The sequence below is a fragment of the Dermacentor andersoni genome, chromosome 1 (genome assembly GCF_023375885.2).
Source record: "Dermacentor andersoni chromosome 1, qqDerAnde1_hic_scaffold, whole genome shotgun sequence".
Lineage (NCBI taxonomy): Eukaryota > Metazoa > Arthropoda > Arachnida > Ixodida > Ixodidae > Dermacentor > Dermacentor andersoni.
The window spans coordinates 68,767,062-68,788,175 of NC_092814.1; positions in this window are offsets into that span (position 1 = coordinate 68,767,062).

A 21,114-nucleotide genomic window follows, 5' to 3' on the forward strand; every position below is an offset into this window, starting at 1 on the left:
TTTATTACTGTACAATATTGTCCAACACTTCACATTGCGGTAGGCACCGTACATGAACTTAACAAAGCATGTGGAGGCTCCAGCACCAGTTGAACTAACACTAGGCTACCTTGATTACACAGAAGAGCTGATTGAATGCCATAATCAATTGTCAGGCTTCTGCATGCTCCCTCACCTCATAACCATTGCTTTGCGAGCTTAAAGAATGCAGTAAAAAATGAAGCTGCCTGCTGCAGTGAGTAGGAACAAGTGCTCCCAGCACAATTGGAGCATAACCGTTTTCACATTTGCGTTGCTACTTCCCCGCATAGCGTGGGCACCACTATGGCTGGTATTGATGCCAACTAATCATGATGATGCTTTTGTGGGATCTAACAAAATTTGGGAACTAGGAACCAGGTGCATATTTTGTATACTTCAGATTTGTTTTACTCCCAGTACATATACCAAAAATACAATATTATTACCTTCATTCATGTTGCTTAAGGTGCTTGTCTGAAGCTTCATGTAGGAATTCTCAAAAATTGTCTGAGCAATTATTACTGCTACACATTCATGTGAAACACCACTGATCAAGCAGTCATTTTATGTATCGCAGTATACGTTCCAGCTGCTACATCTTTAAATAAAATATTAAAAGATAAAAGCACGGAAAATTAGTACATTTCTAGCAGTAAAGAAAGAGTTAATATTTATGACTGAAATATGAAAGAAAGAAAAATCATCACTATTACATGAGTGATTGCACACTGTCATCTACTGCCTTTTGATTTCCCCCCCCCCTCTTTTTGCTGTGGATGAAATCGCATTCCTCATTAAAACTACAACCATTATGCCAACCACTTTACTAAGGACCTGTTGGATGACATGTACTCTCCTCACCAGAAACTTGAGGGGGGAGCACAAGAGCCTCAGGAAAACTTAATTTCCCACAACCTGTCCACAAAGCTTGGAATTTAAATGTGCTGCCTGCATTGGTATGTGTGATTTTACAAAGTGCACCTCAATATTCCTGGCATTGTGCTCAGGCTGGAAAAAACTTCGTTTTTGTGCCTCCTGTGCCCCATTTTGGTGCCATTAGCTAATTATGTGAAAATCCATAAGTATTCAGTCGTAGTGCTGCTGACACCACTGCTCAAAGCGTGAGCTATGGTTCAGTACTCTTTTTGCTTCTTTACCTCTGTGGGACAAACTTTCGCATTAACAGTATGAACAAAAATTACATTGTTAAAGAAGCTTGGTATTATGAACATTTCTTACAGGCTCTATTAGAACAATTGGCATCACTTTTCAACGCCATGGCTAGCTGTGGTAAAAAGAGGTTGGATAAACATTAACGGAATGTGGGAAGGATTTCTTCGGGAAGGAAGAAGCAGCAGGCTTGTCTGAAAATTGCCTGTTTCATAATGTTTCAGTTTCTTTGTGACTTGCTACAGAGATGGTAATATTTTGAGCTATCATCATTTAGGGGCTGTCAGTGAGGTCTGGAAAATTGAAGGCTGCTGCAAGTGACCTTCCTTTATTATCTTATAGTTCATAACGAATAAGGACACATCAATGAAGCACCTCTTGTCTCTCATGGGAGAAATTGAGAGCTCGCATTAAAAACTTAAATGATTCCTATTTGCAGCACGCTTGCACTAATGCACCGAGTGACCTACATTAAAGAACTTTTAAATTTAATTGCAGAACACTGGTGTCATATACATCTGCAAAATAAATGTGAAACATTTCACCAGCCATCGTAACTCAGCGGCTATGGCTTCCGAGCATGAGGTCATGGGTTCAATTCCCAGAACACAGCGACTAGATTTTAATGTAAGCGAAATGCAAAAACATTCTTGCAATTAGATTTATGTGTACATTTAAGAACTTCAGGTGATTGAAATTAATACAGAGCCCTCCACTACATCTCTTGTAGTCCCAGTGTTGCTTTGGGACATTAAACCTCGTGAATAAATCAACCAAATATTTTAAACTATCTCGAACATACAGAAAATGTGTTGCTGTCAATGATTCAAGCCTTGTTGAGCTGGCTGCTGTAACATGCTGTCAAACTGCAAATTGTATATTGTTGTCCCAGCTTTCAAAATTTAGAAGTTCAGTCCTGGGTACAGTGGTATGTGGCAACCAGAAACGCATGCCGCACACATAAGGCAAACAATTTTTTCCCTTTAGAGAGCAAAAGCAGCCACACACAGCAGCAATAATTTGGGCGGTTAATATGGTGAAGCATTTGTTTCGAAGCATGAAGAGAATAATGAACATTTGGCTCCTTTAAAAATTTTTACAGTGGCATTTTTTTATTGTGCACCCATTGTTGAAGAAGTAACTGTGATGGATGATACATTTAGATAGGCAAGAGGATTAGCCACATGCTAGTGACCATTTTTATAAAGGGCAACTTGTGCCGCATGTATGTGTGTAATCTCACTTGCTCAACATGAATGAAAGGTGGTGGTCATGCCTTTAATCTCAACATAGTCTCAACTATCACTTAGTTACTGGAGCTTACTGAAACTTCTGTGAAAGTGCTTATATTTGTCACATGCTTACAGAGATATTGACGACTTGCATTTTACTAGTGTATCTGTGTGCCAACTTGTCAATGTGGTCTTGCACACCTTCAACACCTGCCAGCATTAGAATTTTCTTGTCTATTAAAAATGCATGCAGCTGAAGCTTCTAGGTCAAGGGTCACAAGCACATGGCATATAGCTCCCATAGGCTGCCTTGTGACATGTGACATGCTTTGCAGAGGAGTTGTGAAGCTAACTTTGTGGGGGATTATACGAACACTCAGAAAAGCCACATAGGCTGTAAACAAGTGTCAACGATCATCATGCAACCTTGCAAGCCCATATTTGCGACCCCTATGCGAGGTTGTTTTGCATTCAATCATTATGTACTATGACAGTATGGTTTGCATACATAAATGATATTTTGACACAGTTGTAGATAAATATTGGGGTTTATGTCAACTGCAAGTTAAAAATATCTTGCCTGAAGCCACCTCGTAGCTGCAGGCTAGTTGGGAGGTGTTCCAGTCATGAATGGTATAATGTAATCGTTGCACTGATATACAGCCACAGCAGTGGTATTGGAGGAGCACTTACCTTGAAATCATATAAGCCATTACTCGGTAAAGACAAGCAGCATAATGTGACACTGAATATGCAGTGACCTTGCCTTCAGGTTTGGCATGAACCTTTTTGCAATGTAGACAAAGATGACTATTCCCATTGAGTGATGTGGGTACGTGAGCTTCAAAATCTATTTAATGCGGTTACCACAAACTTCTATTTGTATTCATTTTCTCTTGAGATGGCATTCCAAGTGACAGATAACAAATAAGCAGATCATTGTGATTATTACTTTCTTTTGTCTACACCCCTGCAATGCCTAACCAGGCAATCTTCTATCTGCGTACATACTAGCATGCATATTGGCCACAAGTTGTGATGCAGCGAAGGAATGTCAGTTGGGCTCATATCGCTGCTTGTTTTGTATGTGCCTGCTTAATATTTTATAAGTGTCGTATGTAAGTTGTAACGGTGCGCTTATTTTTAGAAGGTGGAGGTGGATGTAGGTAATGGGAAGAATCATCTGAACTGCTAGTCAGAGCCTAAAATTTATATATGTGGGCAAAGTTTGGTAGACCATGTTTATGAATGCAGTTTACAAGCACAAAATTTATTACTACTATGTGACGTAGTGGCAGTATAAAGGTAACAGATTTAGGCAGGCAATTGTAAAGTATTGTACTGACATCCTTAAATGCTTTAGTGGCATACATGCACAAAAGTTTTGTTTATTGCTCTTCTTCCCCCTTTATTATGTAGTTTCCAACTACATAATGATAATGTGTGGCCTTGATTCCTGTAGTGTACAACAAATATGTATGTTTTTGCAAAGAGTTCAAAACATGCACTATGTGCAATGCACCCTTGAGACTAAAGAAGGCCTTAGGACTAGTTTTATTTCATAGCTGGTGCTTCGAACATGAAGCACTCCCTTGCATCATGTGTCCCCCCTGGTGGCTACTCTCGATCTGCATGAAATATCTGGTATCTTCAATCGATGTAGGAAGAAATGGCTTGGCACCACAGGAGGTGGCTTGATGCACAAAGCTTTCAGCATGTGGCCTGACGCCATTGCACTCGGTTGTTTTGAATAAGACTAGCACATTTTATATACATCAGTGATTTATGCTGCCATGAGGTCTGTACGTGAACTGCGATGTCAGTGGAGGGGGGTAATCATGGGAATCTTGGTGTTTGTGGGAATAGAAACAAGAGTTGGACATTTGTCACATACTGAAACAACTCATACTCTAATTAACGTGTCCTCTGCTGCCATTGGAAGTGAAATAGCCTGGACAGCAATTTTGTATCTGTACACCCTTAGTGAAAGATATGTTATGATTTTGGGCCCTTTTGCTGCAATGAAACACACATTTAAGTCAGGCTAACTCACTGCTGTGGCTGTAGGCTAGTGAAATGTCAGAACAGCCAATCTGAGCACCGTATGTGTACATGGCTTGTTCGTTTTATAACATGGGCTACATTGATGTGGTTTTTGTGACGGAATTCAACTGCAAAGGACTAGAGTTTTCATTCAGAACTTTAGTATCATATGAAAGATGGCCAAAGCTGCCAGTATAAATATTTTGGCATAAGAGCAGCTTGAGGGAGCTTAATTATATATGTGTAAATAATTCATTGCATACAAAACATATTTATACAGTTTGTCTGTAGGTCACTATGGTTAAGTAAATGCATAGATGTTAAACTGCACTTCATGGAGATGTGCTTAGCCACAATAAGATTACACAGTGAGTGGAAGCAATTAATCTTCAGTATATGGCACTGTAGGTGCACTGTAGTATTCTATCAAGTGCATATGTATTTAGGCATGGAAACAACTGAAACCGTTGATTTTTCAGTGAATGTGTGTGTCTAATGTGTTTTGCTGTGTAGTTATCATAGTTTTGTTCAAAACTACTAAGTTCATGCATATGGTGGCAATCGTTATATGATAATTTAATAGAAATATTACTATTAGGCACTAATTGTCAGGCTTCACATTCTTGTTTATGGTTTTCTTTATACTGCTTTATAATTTGGCAGTTTTAACACATTCCTATATGTTGGCTACACAGGTTGTCTCATGTTTAGAAGGGAATTCAGAAAAAGAAAAGCCAGGATTATGTGATTTGCTTAGCTCTTTGATTTCTTAGCCTCTGATGGGCCAGCTTAACAGATGAACAATTCATTTGAGAACGATAAGCACGGTTCAGAATTATCGTTCAGAATTTTTGTTTTTCCAGATGAACTTTCACTATCGTTTTTCGTTGAGTAATTTTTTTACACTAAATCAGATCCTTCTTTTCGACACTGTAGATGTAACCTATATGCAGAATATCCAAGTTTCTGAGAAGCAATTCCACAAGGGTACAATGTCGTCTGACAATGTGACTATGTAGGAACTGAGAGTTAGTGCATTTGGTGTTTCAGTACAAATGAAATCAGACTTGCTTCGTAGTATTTGTAGCACCAAACAATTTTACAGAAAAGATTACTAGGTAGATAAGACTGCACATTGTCATTGGTGAAGTTGCCGAGTTCATCCACCACAGCGGCCACAGCGTGAAGATTGCAGCTGCCCAGGCCAGGGTTCTCACCTCCCCACTTCTCATTTTCATTGCAGCGGCAAGCAAAACTGACACAGATATGAAAAAAAAAAGTAAAGATTGCTTGGGGGGTGAGATGACACATCACCTTGACTTTGCCAGGCTCCTTGTATCGGAGTCCATGTAGGCTCACAGCTGTTTACCAATCACTGTATTAGCTCTCTAGTAAATTTGCATTCACTGACGCTTTTTGCTTAAATTCAGAAAAGAAATTTGGCATAATATTTGTCATTTTAACGGCAAAATGCTGAACCCTGCTTTTAAGCAAACTTAGATCTATGTGGCTTTTCAGTTGCGTGTCATGCTTCATGCAGTTGTGTGTCATGTTCAGCTGTGTGACTGTTTGTTGACACCTGTAATAGCATTTTGTTACTGTAACATTATTTATATTTCTGAATGTATAAAGAAATATAAACAGCGTACCAAATTTCATAGCAGAGTGAAAAAAGCAATTACTTGACGGCAAACATTGTCCTTTATCACCAAACTCACAAGTACTCAATTCAGTTAATTCATAGCATATGCTGCAGGCTTCGACATATATTTGTCACTGAAAATCATGATTCACATAGCCCTGGTAACATATATTGCACACTACTATAAAGTAATCATTTGGAAAGTCATATACATGAAAATTGTTGCAATTGTTCGTTTTTCTTTTTGCTTTATTTTAGTTCTGTGAGAAACTGCTGTTTGGTCACTTGCTTGTTAGATTTCATCTCTTGTGTAAAGGAAATGTGAAGTTTTCTTATACATGTGTACATAGTTGTGATAACAAGCCCAAATAGACATAGTCTTGGTGTCACGCATTATAAAATACAAAGGGCACAAGCCTATACAGCCTTTGTCATCTGTCTAGGGCAATGCAGCAATGTGCTGCCGGGCATGACAGATGGAACAGATGACCTTGATGGAAGCAGCTGCATTTAAAGTGTTGTACTTGTGATTATAGTGATTGCCATTCATGCCCTACGTAAAGCATTTTACCACTACCTGGAATAAAATACCACTTTCTTTGCTCCACAGCACACCCCTCAGCTGCTCAAGATAGGTGATGGCAGCCATACACTGCACGAGGGCTATAGCACTGGCTTAGTTTTGATTTTGCAGAAGGCCTACACATCACAGATTTGTTGACTGTATCACTATGACCAACTCGTAAGTCTAATGGTAGATTGTTTAAACTGAAGGCAAGTATAAGTCAAATTTAAAGGTGCGCACAGGTTTACAAAATTATTCGAGACAACTGGAAGAAAGTTCAGCCTACCCTAGTCATGCCTGTCAAAAAAGTGGCATGCAGTGGTACAGATTGTCTGGTATGTAGAAAACTTGGAAATGTAACTGTTCTTTGGAACGAGGAAGGAAGCATCAAACCGAACTAATAGGTCCTCAGGATTAAGATGACTGGGCAAAGCATCTGCAAGGCTGGCATTGTGTAGTAAAATTTTTGAAACTGGGCTAATGATGGTCACTGTTTATTTTTGCACTATTTTATAAAATAATATAAATGCTTCTGCTCAAGCAATTTGTTATGCTGGCCAGTTTAGTATACCTCTGCTTCACATACATATGTTCTCAATAGACCATTGTGCTAAATCATTAGCAATGTCTGAATGATATTGTTAAAAAGTCAGTCAACTGTGCATGTGATGACTATGTATAACTCTTGCTGTGTACTTGTGACCAGTGTGAGAGGAATATATGCTTTATACTATGCAAGTTCAGCTTTGTGTGCTATTGCATACGGTGGTGTACCTTTAATGTTGAGATTTTAGAAACTACAATTGGAATACTTCTCTATTTATGTAGTTTTTACGAGCAGTCTGCTTTCTATGTGTGTGTGTATGTCTGCGTGACTTGTAATTTCTTTAGAGATATTCATATGCACTTGCTGATATATGCCACTGAGTCACAATAAAGTGGCTCTGGACACATCCTTTCAATTAATCCATGAGAAAAGCGTGGTTCTTTAGCATTAGTAGTTTATCCGAAGTTTTCATCGCTGCTCATGTGAAATTGCCCTAACAGGCATTGAATGAAGATGGCTTGAAGAAGAAAGAGCAAATGAACAAGTGAAAAGGTGTTTTTGCTGGTTGGCCAGATAACTTGACTGCGTTAGGGTGGCTAGAATGGGTCTAGCCACCCCAACTGCATGCCCAACATGGCTGCCCCATTGGGTTAACATTGGCTGACATTGACTTGTTAAAAAATCACCGAAAGTTGCGGAGCAGTTTACAATAATTTACTTCCACAGTAGCACCCTACTTCCTACTCGCGCTCAGTACTGCATCTCTACAATACTGTAAGGGTGCTCTATTCTAGACATGCCATTTTCGATGCTACACCTTTTCGCGCTTCGTCAGTGGTCAGAGCGATGCTCCACCTGCGTTATCAAGGGGATCCGCCGGTTGTGATCGGTGGATGATAAATGGGGTGTAGAATCGAGTGGAAGGCATCGCTACAAAATTGCGGCCCACGTATATACTACACTTAAATCCACTCTGCATTTGTGCCCTCAGCTGCTAGTGGGATAAACTGAAGAGAGATGTCCCAGCTGGCGGCCATACATTTACATGGATCAAAACTTTTGTTATTTCGATTTTGAAATTGGCTCTCGCGGTATAATTCCAACTAGCCTGGTCAGCACTTAATTGTGCATCTGTTTTCAGTGAATGCACTGAAGAAAAGTTATCTCCAGCCAAAAATGCTAATTTTCAGCAGATTTAGAAATGAAAACGGCATCTAGCAGTGACTGTATGAATACCATATTCATACAATTCTAGTGTGTACCTACATAAAAAATATGTTCAAACACCCAGACGGCAAAAAATCCCATGGATGTCCAAAAAAGATACACACATCCCTCCAGCTTGATCTAGCTAAGGCCATGGCTAGTAGCCGTCTTTTATAAGCTGTATTCTAGTCCTAGACCTCTGCAACGCATCTGCATGGAAGCTCGGCTAATGTTGTCTCCACTAGCCGCCTTGGGAAGCACTGCTGTAGCTGCTTTGCAGACATTCAGTGTTAAGACTTGTTTCAGCTTCGCAGGTGCTTTAGTTAGTCGGGGACAGCGTTTCCTCAAAGCTATTTTCTCTGTAAAACAGTTATTCATCATGTGATGAACGATTCAATTTTCTTTGCAGGGGTGAAACAACCGATGAAATAAAAATGAATGAAAATTTAATGTTTCAAGTTCACACATGCAAGAACATCTTTTGCGTGATCTATGAACTTAGTTCGTTAATACCTGCGTGGACTTTTTAGAGCGCAGCTAGAGTGACGTAGAATACTCTAGCGCAGCTCTTAGGAGCCCTTTCCTTCGGCGAACGTCGGCGTACCCGGCGTAACCGAGCGAACGAGCACAGCAAAAGAGCGAACGCGGCGCGCAGCGGGGGATGAAAAGCGGCGAGAGAGGAGAGACGCAAGGGAGACAGCAGAGAGGAGGGTGCAGCGGGACCATGAGGCGGAAAGCGGAGGAGGGTATGGTGAAAACGTGAGAAGAAAATAATAATTATGGGGTTTTACGTGCCAAAACCACTTTCTGATTATGAGGCACGCCGTAGTGGAGGACTCCAGAAATTTCTCGACCACCTGGGGTTCTTTAACGTGCACCTAAATCTAAGTACACGGGTGTTATCTCATTTCGCCCCCATCGAAATGCGGCCGCCGTGTGAGAAGAAAAGCGTAGTGCGGCGACGGTGGCTAGGAGATGGCGCCAGAGTAGTGCGCGTCGTCTGGGAGGTTTGTCGGCGGTGGCTTCTGTGAATCGCGCCCACGCGTCACCCACGCGCTGGCTCTCGCGATCTCCAGATTTGTGAGGCTGTGGCGCCACACTTCGCTCCGAATTTGCAACGTGCCGCACGAGACCAATTGTCCACTCCAGCCGATATATCGCGAAATGAAAACACGTATAGAGCTGCACTCACTTTTTGCATTAAGAAGTATCGTAATCGGCGGTTTTTTCTTTATCTGCAATTTTTTATTGCCTTTTCTATATCGTTAAATATGCCATATTTACACATTTATATTTAAACATGTACAATTATCTGTAGTGAGCGTGAAATCTGTGACCGCACGGACTATGCGCTTCTCTGTATTAAACAAGGAATAAGGGGCCGCATTTTCTAACGATCAATTATCCATTCTTTTCGCGTTTCCTCACTCGGACGCTGTCATCGCTATTGGCCACTCGGCGCGGCACAACCGCGTCCGAATATGTCAGAGCCAGCGAGGAAACGTCAAAAGACAGTTACGAGATAAATTAATTTGATGCTAAAATTAGGCCTCGAATGTCAGACCTGGCCTCATCGACATTCGAAGCTTGTTAAAAATAATGGAGGACGCTTAAGCTTCACTTTTAAGAGTGGAACGCCATACCATTCAAATATACCTGACTGCATTGCACGCTTCCGGACAACTCCGTAACGTTTACCGAGAAACGCTGGCGACAAAATCTATGCACGAAGGCGGGCTGTCTGGTTTTGAGAAGATTTAACATGTTAAATATTCTCAGACTGAAATATCAAGAGTGCGAAACAATAACAGAAGATCGGCCCACGCAAGAGGCCGCGTTTCTACCAGAAAGCCCGCCTTCGTGCATAGAAGGCATGCGCTGTCGCTATTTTCTTTCATGACTTTTGTTTGCGGGCTGTCATTCTCAAAATTCCGATTAATAACTCTGTAAAGAACATAAGACAAGGTGTGAGCAACTTTAGGGATAAAAAAACAACTTTTGTGCCGTATGGAATATGCTTGGTTCGGGATGATTTTCTCGGCGGCGGACGCCTGCGCCGACACCGGATTTTTTGCGACACGGGGCCCTTAACACTATCGCGTTACAATGAACCGTGCTGAGCATGTTTCTCCTAGCTAGTTGCACTTGGTGCTGCTATAGAGCAATAGAAGGCTTTTAGTACACTGTAGTGCTGCTCTTGAACGTTGCAGCCGCAGATGTCGCAGGAACGGAGCGAGCCGGTCTATCAATGTCATGACGCGACCTAGGTGCCGAAACCGCTGGACTAATTCGTAGAAACAATTATTATAGTAAATCGTATGGGCCACTGATGTTTTTCGCTATTTTTTCTGGGGTTTAGGAGGTTTAAATCTTCGTTTAACGCAAAAAAAAGAAAGAAGAAAGTCGTAAATGTCACATAAGTACACATAATCTCTGTCCTGCTGATGCACTCTTCCGGTTCCCGGCTCAGGTGGCTCATGAAACGGTATGCTGTGCCAACAATCTTAGGATAGTGACCATCATGTGCAGTGCCTCGGGCAAAGGCATGCAGCAGTACGACAGTTAATACCTGCTTTCCTGTTTTTGCTCATGCAACGTCAACCGATTATTCGCAATAAAATAATTAATCGCAAAATTGGAGAGTCAGAATTGCTTTGCACAAAGCACCACTGGTAATAAAATCACCTACAGAGCTCGTCGATCTGCGCAGTACTAGTCGACCTGCCGAGGGGGGAGCGAGAGGGGGCATCCCTGACTTCAAGCCCTATACAAGACCATCTTGTTTACAAATCTCTCTCTCGTACGACACCTGTGTGTAAGCAGGGTTCAGCGTTTTCGGTTTAAACGAAAAAAAGAAGTACGCCGAATTTTGGGAAGATAAAAACAGAAAACGCTCTGGCTTACCTTTGTTCGGCGGGCGCGGAGGGAAACAAAAAGGGGTCACGCGCAGCGCGCCTGTTGGGAACAGCAAACATGAACAATCAGTCATCGCAGAGTTGGCGAAGAGTGCTGGCGTAGCCTGACGTCTTAGCGTGGTAAAGCACAGAGCAAGGCAGACAAATCGGGATTCTATTGTTATTATATGTTCCTGTCCCGCAGAGTTTAAAAAAGTGTGGTCCTCGATCCTCTTTGGGAGTGGACTCGGAACCTCTGGGGATATAAGTAGCTCTTGAAATGCTTTCTTTTTTTTTTTCAGGTACCGTGGGTTTGTTTCCCTGCCGCTGCGGCTGCATTTCGATGGGGGATAGAATGCTAAAATGCTGGTGTAGCTATATTTAGGCGAACATTAAGAACTCAGGCGTCCAAATAATCTCGCGCCCTTTGTCCCGCATAACCGCACCGTGCAGTTTCGGGACGTCAAACACCACAATTTATTTATTTATTTATTTATTTATTTATTTATTTATTTATTTGGCGTTTCTTGATAGATAACATTTTTTTACCAAATGGGAAAGACTCTTCTGGTCCTACCTTGGCCAGTACGGTGGCCGACCATGGTGCGGTTGGGCCAAGATTGGCAATCTAGCCTGGACCGAACTCGGGCATTGTCATCGGCCGGTCTGTTAGGACATCGGTAAATTGTCTTACTGCGTTCTTGGACGGAGGTCCCTGATCGATGCTGTACCAGCGTAGGAGGTCACCAAACGTGGCCCGACTATTGCCGACACAGGAGAATAACTGGCCGCAAAAATTGGCAGCTGTAAGCTGTTTCCCAGCCTTTTTTACCAATACGCGTCCGGCCGTCGGTCAATTCTGCTTGATGTAGTTTGCCTTAGTGGCACTTCCACCCCAAGGAACATGCCCAACATGACCGACGGTTTGTAAGAAGTCTGGGACTAGTTGATGGCCAATTTACTCGCCCATTCAATCGTGGGCCAAGGTTCGCGCAGATTGACCGTTGACCATATCGGCAGAAGGATACAGTGGTTGGCCCGACGTGTTTGGTTCGCGTACAGCCAATGCTGTTCGTGCAAGTATAGGAATACGAGTACGGGTGAGCCTCGTATGAGCAGAGTTAAAGTCCTGGTAGACGGGGAGGACGAGGACCGACAAGTGTTTGTCCGTGTCGGTCCTAGTCATCCCTGTCTTCATTTCGCTCTCGAACTGTATACTCATTATGGTATACTCGTTATGGTATTATGGTTGCGAGTTCGCAAATGGCCGTGAAGACTTGCATGACAATGAGCGTTCGGGGAGGCCGCGTGCGTCGCTGACTGACAACTGGAAGAACCTGGCCCACCCGCCATACAGTCCGGACTTCGCCCTATAGTGATTTACACGTTTTCGATCCGCTGAGGAAGTTCCTGGCAGGACAGCGATTCACGTGCAACGATGAAGCCAAGAGACCAGTCCGATGGTGGTTCCACAGTCAGCCGGCCGAATTCCACCACGGGGCCATCTCAAATTTAGTCCTGCGATGGGACATATGTGTTAACCGGTGTGGGGACTATGTGGGAAAATAGTGTAAGGTACGTAGAACAGTACGCATATTTGTAATTACCTTTACATACCTTATTTTGGCTAATAAAGATAGGGGCAAAGATTGTCCAATTCGCCCTCGTATACCAACTAGCCCGCTATACCAAGCGTTGCTCGTTATAAGGTTGGTGAAATTATACTGCAAGCACTGTGCGTACCTGCAGCAGACGCTATACTTCTCACGTCTTATATATACTAACTTCTGACTAGCCATTTAAAAAAGCAAGATATTCACAGGTGAACTGAGGGTAAGCTAGTAAAGGCGACTGAATCGTGTTGGCAGTGGTCTATTATTACTCGCGATGGCAGTCTTGGTGCGACAGTTGGATGAATTGTAATTTATTTCGTTATGTTGGTTTAGCAGTTGCTGTCGTGTTGGATTAATATGTCCTCACCGGTACCCCAGAGGACATGGCCGACGAATAGCCGGTGGTCAATCTAGTCGGCTAGAAAAGCGAGGACCATAGTCCACCTAGCTGTGACTGGCTTTTAGCCATGCCAGCAGGAAGGTCGGGCTTGAGTGGTTGACCTGTCGTCTTCATGTTACGTATACTGCCAGTGCTTCTCGCGCAGGTCGCAACGCGAGCAGATATCATTATGAAAGGTGCGGAGGACGTGAATGACTCAACTTTTGACTAGCTTTTCACTAGCGCAAGTTCACCTGCTGCAGGAAGAGCAAATGAGAAAACGCGCATCATCATCATCATCATCATCATCATTATTATTATTATTATTATTATTATTATTATTATTATTAAAGCAAATAAAAATGGTAGGAGAACAAAGGCGCCTATACTTCGTCGCCCGCGTGGTCTAGCTGTCATTGTGCTGGTCATTGTGCTTGAGTTGTGTCCTACCTCATGGCGTGTGCATGTGCAGACAATAGGTCATAGAAAGCTAGGTATATAACTTTATATATTTATTCGATACGAATTGTGCTCCCAAAAGTAGGGGTCTAAATACTCCTGAGGCTTCTTTACTTTTTTCATTTTTTTTTTTTCATTTTGGTGTCATGTTGAAGACAAGCAAGTACTTTATTTATTTATTTATTTGTTTATTTACTTCGTACGGCTAGCCTGGGTATTAGGCCATAATAAGGAATGGGCATACGTATTGTAAAGATTGGGGTCGGGCATGAAATAGTAGGTAACTGGCCCATACCGTCGTCCGACTCATCCACGCTAAGGACGTTGTTGAAGGGAGGGACTTGTTCTCATCGAGAACGAGGAATATGGGATTTATTTACAATATCCACATGAAGGGTGGAGAACGTTATATTTCATCAGTATAGCATGACTGAAAGAGAATGCACACTGAAGAGCCGACAACGGCTGCTAAAAAACACTCTGTCCTCCCTAGATCCCTAGGTGAGGGAAAGCTGCCGCTCAACCTTCGTCCAATGGGAGAGTCATCGTAGTCGACCCGCCTTTGAGGGGGAGGGTTCACACACTCACTTCCGCACTTTGGTTTCACTGAACACACCGAGGTGAGAGGGTTCTCGTAGACAGGAGTCTTGACCCAAGCAGGCGCCTCTTGATCCCAGAGCTGACCCCGCAGTCAGTAGCCGCCGCGTCTGTCCAATGGCTGTGACGACTTCTGGGGCCCGTGAGAAAGCACCGCAAAACATCCTCTACCAGGAGTTCTCCCGCTCCAAACAAACCGTGAAGGCGACAGCGAATCGACTAACAATACTCGGTCCGTCGAACGTGGCTAGACATGACGGCGCCGTCGGGCTTTTGAAGAGGCGCATTGTTGTCCTTACAACGCGAGTCGTCGCAGCGGGCCGGGAAAATTTTGCAGGTTGGTACTCCTGCAGGCCGATCGTAACAGTACATATATGTGGGCACGCGGTGGCCCCCGCGACGCTATACGCGTGGCAGCGCGTGTAGTGTGGTGGGGGCCACCACGTACCACATATATGTACTGTTACGATCGGCCTGCATGGCCGTGCGACCGCGAATTACACTGCCTCCGGGATCGGCCCACACTGCGAAATAATTTACACCCTTAAAAGTGAATAAAGGTCTAAATGGATCTATAGCGCATACCCTTACACCTTTGCGTTTAAGGGTGTGAATTATTGATCGATTTGCACCCATGTTCACTTTGAAGGGACTAAATTACCTTACAGTGCACCTTTCATATTACACCATCTCAGTTTTTTTAATGTTTTCTAATGCACTGTCTTCTCCAGGATCGGCCCACTTCACTCGGCGAGAAATTGCTAATCGATTGGTCAGAGCTGATGCGTACCACAGAACCAGAAACTGCTTATGAATACTTTTGCGTTAGGTTTAAGGATACCTATGATAAATGGGTTAAATACAAAATGGTTATATTGGTACGTAAAGGCAAAAAGCCATGGATAAATAAATTGTATCAGTGAAACTCGCATCAAAAACCACATATACAAAAATTGTGTTGATACCAGAACTCTGAAAAAGCATTGCATTATTTTAAGCTACAAAGGAACAAAGTAAATAGTTTTTTTGCCCAGAGAGAAGAGACAGTATTTATGTAATTTGTTCAATAACGACGTTATATAGAAATCCGATGTTGCCTGGAGGCGTATTAATGTTTTTTTCAGGCGAGGAGATGGGAACGCGACTGCAAGAGAAATTACATTAGGTGATAAACTTTTATCTGATGACGCGCTTGCAAATACTTTCAATAACGATTTTACAACCTTAGTAAACAGTACTCATGATACTAAATCTTTGAATTGCCTTGGCTGCAGGACTAATCAATGTGCGTTTTTAGCGCCGACTACGGAAAATGAGGTATGCACTACATTTATGTCCATCAAAAACAGCAGATGTTGTGATGTTGACGGATTTGAGATCATGCCAATTGAGCATGTCCTGGGCTTAATTCTGCCTGCATTACTATGCATTTTTAACTTCATATTCACCCGCGGTACGTTCCCGAAAAGACTTTAAATGGCGAAGGTAATAGTTTTGCACAAAGGCGGTGATAAAAACGAGTTAGCAAACTACCGACCAATATCGGTGTTGCCCATTCTCTCTAAATGTATAGAAAAACTAGTACACGCCCGCAAGACATCATTTCTAATCAAGTACAAACTGATCATAGTATGCAGTATGGCTTTGTGAGAGGGCAGTCAACAGAAACTGCCTTACTTACTCAAAAAGAAATTATATTGCAGTCGTTTGAACAGCAGTTATGTACTCTGGGTATCTTTGTTGTTAATTCGAAGGTGTTCGATTGTATAAACCACAATACACTACTCAACAAACTAGAATATTATGGTTTTCGTGGCGCCTTCATTGAACTAATACGATCATATCTTCAACGCCGAACGCAACAAGTGATCATAGACAGATACATGTCAAATTTAAGGCTAGTTTACACGGGAGTGCCACAAGGAAGTATCCTGGGGCCTCTACTTTCTTGTGTTTATATTAGTGACTTAGTTACTATTGATAATAATGTGAAATTTATTATGTACGCATACGACACAACTAGTATTGTTACTGCACCGAGCTCCCCTGAGGCGATCGGTATCGCAAATCAGGGACTAATAAAATTGTCCTCTTGGTCTACCGCAAATTTACTTGCTATAAGTACTAAGAAAATGACAGCTGTTCTGTTCAGACCGAAAAATCGTAAAATCGAAATGGCGAGTGTTGCAACAACACTCGCCATTTCCATCGGTTCAGTGAACCACATCATTAAGATTTGCGCTCGTTGGGTACGCTTCCTCGACTCTTTCATGTCAGTCGTCAGTTGCAGGGGTACCCAACGCGCGCAAACCTTCTTGTAACGCAGGATCGTAATCATGTGGTTCACTGAACCAATGGAATTGGCGAGTGCTGTTGCGATCTAGTGTTGCTCGATCCTGCGATTGCCCCAAATCAACTCGTCCACTTGATGTTGATGATTCTCATCAGATGCCATTGCGAGCCGTCCACTTCGCTGCTCATCCTGGAGATTTGATGCGGCTGGATTTTGGTCTTTCACAGTCCTTGCCCACCTCTGCATAGTGCTGATGTCGACACAGGCATCCCCGTAAAGTGCAGTCTGTTGGCGATGAATGTTGATGGGCGCACAACCTTCCGCAGCCAGAAATTTTATCACAGCCCCTTGTTTCAACCGGACGTACTGGATGCCATGAACTGCTCGATTACTCTGGAACACGAAGAGATAGGAAGGTGGGGCAAGTGACATTAAATAGCTTACACATTAGTGCATTAATGATAAAGAGTTCAAAATGTTTGCAGTATACTACTGCGAAAGTTGTGTGCTTGGATGCATTACTTTCTGAATTCCCCTCGTATAAGCCGATTCGTCATTCGTTATGAGTGCTGTCCTGTGTGTGAGCTATTCGACAAGACAGCGGCAGCGACGGTCTGCGAAGTCCGGGGAGATTCGAAAAGAAAACTTCGCTTTAAAATGGATATGAAGCATACATCATCACAGTGGCATTCGAGGGAATATAAGATAAAAAGAAAATAACTCTGCATTATTCGCCATCATATCCGTCACCGTAATTTTCACCTCCTTGAGCCGGCAAACGTCTGTCGAGGCACCCTAGAGCCGGCTAGCCTATACCGGATGTTTTTTCTTAACTGTATCATTTTTTTAAATTAGAGCGTTACTTCTATTCCCTTTATTCTCCTTTACGTGAAAGGAAGGATCATTCGCTAGCTACTATATTTAGTAGCTTGGCGAGGTGAATGCTCTCACAATACGACTGCAACGGACCATTAATGGACAGTTGGGTAGTTGGACAGCCATAGTAAAGGATTAAGGTAAAATGGTGAAGGTTAGCAGGTGTAATAAAAAAAAGTAAACATAATTATTGGAACGTAGGAATAATATGCACAGCTTTCTCAATTTTTAAACAAAACAAACAAAAGCACAGCAAGATAGTCGAACGCCAGCACAATACACATCCCACTACACGTGTAACAAAGTTTTCTCAACAATGAAACGAGGAAAAGCACCCTTTGCACTGCACCTATTTGTCACAAGTATGTCTCGTAGCTCTTTTGTCGGTATCGCTGTTATGTAGATACCTTTATTGTGAAATTCATTTAGCAACGGCGCAAGCTGATGATGTAGCATCTGCTTTACATAATTCGTGTGGCAACGACTGACAGCCCACCGTTCAGGATTGCGGGTAACGTACGTAGTATAACTAATTTCAATTGCCTTACAAGGGCTTCTTATGAGTTGTTTTTCTTCTTTGCATTTAGTGCGTAAGAGCGAGATAGCTTAAAATCATAAAGTGAAACCGCACTTAGAATGTGCATTTTCTTGAACAGGTCGGCCAGTATGAGATAGATAAGGCACTTTACACACTAAGCGAATGACACGCTTTTTGCAAAATTAAGAGTTGCATTATGTTTTCAGCGGTTGTCGTCGCCAAGACAAGTGCGCCGTAACTAAGAATGGAGGACAACGAGTTGCGCAATACAACGTTGACTGAAGTTGGAAAATCCCGGCAATAACGCTGAAGATAGGTCATGGTGGAACTATTGTTACCATTCGAGTGTGCAGACTGGCAGCCTCTAGACAAGGAGAAATTTGCGCAGTTATGTGACTAACTAACGTAACTTCGTTAATTACGCACATAACCGCGCAAATTACTCCTTATTCCGGACACTCGCCAGCTTGCTCTCTTTCCCCTCTCTAGCTGTCTATACATGCATTCAGTAAACGAATGCAAAAAAAAAAAAAAAAACAGAGCAATATGGTTACGGCTGATTCATCAACGAATTTAGAAATGCCTCGACTGTCGAAATATCTTCAATTTCGGCTGATGATGCCATTGAGATTGTTCTGGGAAAAGACAAGTTTTTGAAGGTGTCAGTACAATTTATGAAATCTACAACTTCTTTCTTTTCTTTTTTTTATATTGAACGGCAGCGCATAACACTTTCAGGCGCTGCTCCAACATACAAATGCCCAACTTTATCTCGATAAAGTAAATAAAAAACCTCAGCCTTTCCATATATTCTTTCTTATCGCTAAGTTCTCGAGTTCCACTCTTTGTAAAAGAAGCTATGGTGACGATGTGTACCAGATGAACAATTATAGACGAGCCTAACACATTTTCGTTGAACGTTTTCTTCTTGGAATTCAGAGTATAAGGGTACCACAGAAAAGCAGCTATGCCAAAAAAAAGTCTGATAGATTTCTTAAATGCGAGAATTTGTATGTCCGGTGTGGCTTTTCCAAGCATCCTTCTCGGGTAAACAGTTAATTCATAGGCCTTAATGTTTTATGTATATGGCGTGTTTATTCCATTTTAGTTCGGCTGTGGTTATTATTTTGCGATAGCAATTATATGGACACTCCAGGCGCATGTCTGCCGTCGGCATCGCCGTGATGTTACATATAAAGTCCAAGGGCGATGACATCGTCCTCGCGCGCCGTATGCTGTATGTGCGAGTGAAAGTGTGCGAGGGTGAGCCGACGATGGCAGCTCAATCTCGCGCGCGCATGGGAAGAAAGCGGGGATGAAGCGCGCAGTCTTCCGTCGCGCGCAAGGCACCGGAGGGAGGGGAGGAAGGAGAGGAAGGGGAGGGGGTTCTACTCCGGCTGCTGTAGCATATGGCACGGCGGCGCGGCCCCTATTTTGAAAGCTATCTGCGAGGGGTACACAAAGTCTAGGCGTCTATGCGCACCGAGGGCCTGTAGCTTCGCGTGCACTGTGTTCTCGCCGTTTAGTTCGCGTTGCAGCACGAAGGTCAATTTGCTCGCTCCTGCTGCCGCGCTTCCTCACTCCAGCGTTTTGACGAGTTTCCGCTGTCATCGAGTGAGATGTGCTCATGTTTGCTTGTGCGCGCGTGGCACTACGCTTCATAATTTAGTTAGTAAGCGAATGTTTACAAGTTTATTTGCAAGCTTACTTTCAAGTTTGTTGTGTGACTATTGCGTGCGTGTTTATAAATTGCTGCTTATAGCAGGGGATGTCGAAAGTAACCCTGGGCCTGATTATGGCCAGTTTTCAAAGCAGCTAAAACAAATAGCAGATGACCTTCATGTTATTAAGGAAGAACGCCTAACATCCATCGACTTAAAGCTTGACAGCCTAAGCTATCTCGATAGCAAGGTTTCTCCATGCATGGACCAAATTAATAGCCTCCAGAAAGCACTAATATCGCTTGAACTAAAAGTGGACGATCTCGAAAGTCGTTCCAGAAGATCAAATCTAATTGTTTACGGTCTTCACGAGGAAGCTAAGGAAAACGAAGGCTCACTTGAACACAAAGTGCACGAAAACATTCTTAAAAGTGTTCTCAAAGTCGAAGATGTAACGATTGAAAGGATTCACAGATTGGGCAGGCCAGCAGCTAAAAAAACCAGACCGGTTATTTTGAAGCTCCTGGACTACCGCGACAAATCACAAATCCTGAGTATCTGTTATAAGCTGAAGGGGAGCAGCTTTTCAGTCAGCGAAGTTTTTTCATGGCGTGTAAGAAACATAAGGAAAGAACTATGAAACTACGCGAAAACTAGAAAAGAACCTGGGGACAAAGTATCGCTGGTCTACGACAAACTGCGTATCAATGATGACCTCTACCGATATGATGACGAAACAAATGATGTGGCCCTAATCCAACCACATACAGCTCCCTTGAGAAAAAAAAAAAACGTAGGAAGCAGATAGGCAAACAACACGTCCTCGGCGCAACGCACTCCATGCGAAATAACTTTCTGCAATATTGATGCGCCGTAACATACTAAAGAAAACTGACTTCCTTGAAGCATTACTTCTTGGTATCGAACCAGATTTTGTTGCTTTAACTGAGACTTGGCTAACAATCGATATCAGGGATGCTGAAATCACACCACCAAACTACGTAATCGTACGGAAGGGCCGATTAACACGCGGTGGTGGCGTCACCTTATTGATTAAAAAGTAAATCCCTTATATCGTGTTACCTGATGTCACAGGAGTGCAAGGAATGTTTTGTAAACTACATTTTCTACATGCAATATTGTCGTCGGCTGTATTTATCGTAGTCCCTCTTTTGAGGTTGAAGTGATGGAAAGACTGTGCTTGTATGCGCAAAATAACGTTTCCGGGCCCAGACTAATACTTCTAGGGGATTTTAACCTGCCTGATGTGAACTGGCAAACATTTGAACACCACTCACCAAGTGCTGATATGCTTTTCGAACTCATGCTTTCATTGAATCTCAGCCAAATCGTAACAGAGCCCACACGTGTTCAAGGA